Here is a 4,054-nt window from a genome sequence, read left to right as displayed (position 1 = left end):
TTCTGGGGACGTTGTTACCCTGTTAGCGTTTTGTTTTCTCATTCATCTATTCTCCTCTGGACAAAATGACAAGACAGAAAAAAATCACCTCAACAAAAAGAACAAGAAGCAGTACCGACTGATTAGGGACCTAATCAATACAGACATTAGTAAGATGTCAGAACTAGAGTTCAGAATGATGATTTTAAAGATACTAGCTGGGCTTGAAAAAAGCATGGAAGTTATTAGAGAAACCCTTTCTGGAGAAATAAAAGAACTAAAATCTAACCAAGTCAAAATCAAAAAGGCTATTAATGAGGTGCAATAAAAAATGGAGGCTCCAACTGCTAGGATAAATGAGGGAGAAGAGAGAATTAGTGATATAGAAGACCAAATGATGGAAAATAAAGAAGCTGAGAAAAAGAGAGATAAACAACTACTGGATCACGAGGGCAGAATTTGAGAGATAAGTGATACCATAAGACAAAACAACATTAGAATAATTGGGATCCCAGAAGAAAAAGAAAGAGAGAGAGGGACAGAAGGTCTATTGGAGCAAATTATAGCAGAGGACTTCCCTAATTTGGGGAAGGAAACAGGCATCAAAATCCAGGAGGCACAGAGAACTCCTCTCAAAATCAATAAAAATAGGTCAACACCCCAACATCTAGTAGTAAAACTTATGAGTCTCAGAGACAAAGAGAAAATCCTGAAAGCAGCTCGGGAGAAGAGATCTGTAACCTGCAATGGTAGAAACATTAGATGGCAACAGACCTATCCACAGAGACCTGGCAGGCCAGAAAGGACTGGCAGGATATATTCAGAGCACTAAATGAGAAAAATATGCAGCCAAGAATACTATATCCAGCTAGGCTCTCATTGAAAATAGAAGGAGAGATAAAAAGCTTCCAGGACAAACAAAAACTAAAGGAATTTGCAAACACAAAACCAGCCCTACAAGAAATATTGAAAGGGGTCCTCTAAGCAAAGAGAGAGCCTAAAAGCAACATAGACCAGAAAGGAACAGAGACAATGTACAGTAACAGTCACCTTACAGGCAATACAATGGCACTAAATTCCTATCTTTCAATAGTTAGCCTGAATGTAAATGGGCTAAATGCCCCAATCAAAAGACACAGGCTATCAGATTGGATAAAAAAACAAGATCCATCGATATGCTGTCTGCAAGAGACTCATTTTAGACCCAAAGACACCCCCAGATTGAAAGTGAGGGGGTGGAAAACCATTTACCATGCTAATGGACACCAAAAGAAAGTTGGGGTGGCAATCCTTATATCAGACAAATTAGATTTTAAACCAAAGACTATAATAAGAGATGAGGAAGGACACTATATCCTACTTAAAGGGTCTATCCAACAAGAAGATCTAACAATTGTAAATATCTATGCCCCTAACATGGGAGCAGCCAATTATATAAGCCAATTAATAACAAAAGCAAGGAAACACATCGACAACAATACAATAATAGTGGGGGACTTTAACACCCCCCTCACTGAAATGGACAGATCATCTAAGCAAAAGATCAACAAGGAAATAAAGACTTTAAATGACACACTGGACCAAATGGACTTCACAGAAATATTCAGAACATTCCATCCCAAAGCAACAGAATACACATTCTTCTCTAGTGCCCATGGAACATTCTCCAGGATAGATCACATCCTAGGTCACAAATCAGTCTCAACCAGTACCAAAAGATTGGGATCATTCCCTGCCTATTTTCGGACCACAATGCTTTGAAACTAGAACTCAATCACAAGAGGAAAGTCAGAATGAACTCAAATACATGGAGGCTAAAGAGCATCCTACTAAAGAATGAATGGGTCAGCCAGGAAATTAAAGAAGAATAAAAAAATTCATGGAAACCAATGAAAATGAAAACACAACTGTTCAAAATCTTTGGGATGCAGCAAAGGCAGTCCTAAGAGGAAAATATATAGCAATACAAGCCTTTCTCAAGAAACAAGAAAGGTCTCAAGTACACAACCTAACCCTACACCTAGAGGAGCTGGAGAAAGAACAGCAAATAAAGCCTAAACCCAGCAGGAGAAGAGAAATCATAAAGATCAGAGCAGAAATCAATGAAATAGAGACCAAAGAACAGTAGAACAGATCAACGAAACTAGGAGCTGGTTCTTTGAAAGAATTAACAAGATTGATAAACCCCTGGCCAGACTTATCAAAAAGAAAAGAGAAATGACCCAAAGAAATAAAATCAGGAATGAAAGAGGAGAGATCACAACCAACACCAAAGAAATACAAACAATTATAAGAACATATTATGAGCAACTATATGCCAGCAAATTAGAGAATCTGGAAGAAATGGATGCATTCCTAGAGATGTATCAACTACCAAAACTGAACCAGGAAGAAATAGAAAACCTGAACAGACCTATAACCACTAAGGAAAGTGAAGCTGTCATCAAAAATCTCCCAACAAACAAGAGCCCAGGGCCAGATGGCTTCCCAGGGGAATTCTACCAAACATTTAAAGAAGAATTAATACCTATTCTTCTGAAAGTGTTCCAAAAAATAGAAATGGAAGGAAAACTTCCAAACTCGTTTTATGAGGCCACCATTACCTTGATTCCCAAACCAGACAAAGACCCCATCAAAAAGGAGAATTACAGACTAATATCCCTGATGAACATGGATGCAAAAATTCTCACCAAAATACTAGCCAGTAGGATACAACAGTACATTAAAAGGATTATTCACCAGGCCAAGTGGGATTTATTCCTGGGCTGCAAGATTGGTTCAACATCCGCAAATCAATCAATGTGATACAATACATTAATAAAAGAAAGAACAAGAACCATATGATCCTCTCAATAGATGCAGAAAAAGCATTTGACAAAGTACAGCATCTTTTCTTGATCACAACTCTTCAGAGTATAGGGATAGAGGGTACATACCTCAATATCATAAAAGCCATCTATGAAAAACCCACAGTGAATATCATTCTCAATGGGGAAAAACTGAGAGCTTTCCCCCTAAAGTCAGGAACACGGCAGGGATGTCCACTATCACCACTGCTATTCAACATAGTATTAGAAGTCCTAGCCACAGCAATCAGACAACAAAAAGAAATAAAAGGCATCCAAAATGGCCAAGAAGAAGTCAAACTCTCAGTATTTGCAGATGATACGATATTTTATGTGGAAAACCCAAAAGACTCCACCCCAAAACTGCTAGAACTCATATAGGAGTTCAGTAAAATGGCAGGATATAAAATCAATGCCCAGAAATCAGTGACATTCCTATACACCAACAACAAGACAGAAGAAAGAGAAATTAAGGAGTAGATCCCATTTACAATTGAACCCAAAACCATAAGATACCTAGGAATAAATCTAACCAAAGAGGCAAAGAATCTGTACTCAGAAAACTATAAAATACTCATGAAAGAAATCAAGGAAGACACAAACAAATGGAAAAGCATTCCATGCTCATGGATTGGAAGAACAAATATTGTGAAAATGTCTATGCTACTTAGAGCAATCTACACATTTAATGCAATCCCTATCAAAATACCATCCACTTTTTTCAAAGAAATGGAACAAATAATCCTAAAATTTGTATGGAACCAGAAAAGACCCCAAATAGCCAGAGGAATGTTGAAAAAGAAAAGCAAAGCTGGCGGCATCACAATTCCAGACTTCCAGCTCTATTACAAAGCTGTCATCATCAAGACAGTATGGTACTGGCACAAAAACAGACACATAGATCAATGGAACAGAATAGAGAGCCCAGAAATGGACCCTCAACTCTATGGTCAACTAATCTTTGACAAAGCAGAAAAGAATGTCCAATGGAAAAGAGACAGTCTCTTCAACAAATGGTGTTGGGAAAATTGGACAGCCACATGCAGAAGAATGAAACTGGACCATTTCCTTATACCACACACAAAAATAGACTCAAAATGGATGAAAGACCTAAATGTGAGCAGGAGTCCATCAAAATCCTAAAGGAGAACACAGGCAGCAACCTCTTCGACCTCAGCTGCAGCAACTTCTTCCTAGAAACATCGCCAAAGGCAAGGGAAGCAAGGGCA

This window comes from Neomonachus schauinslandi, chromosome 3 (assembly GCF_002201575.2).
Source record: "Neomonachus schauinslandi chromosome 3, ASM220157v2, whole genome shotgun sequence".
Lineage (NCBI taxonomy): Eukaryota > Metazoa > Chordata > Mammalia > Carnivora > Phocidae > Neomonachus > Neomonachus schauinslandi.
This window is presented reverse-complemented; position numbering follows the sequence as displayed.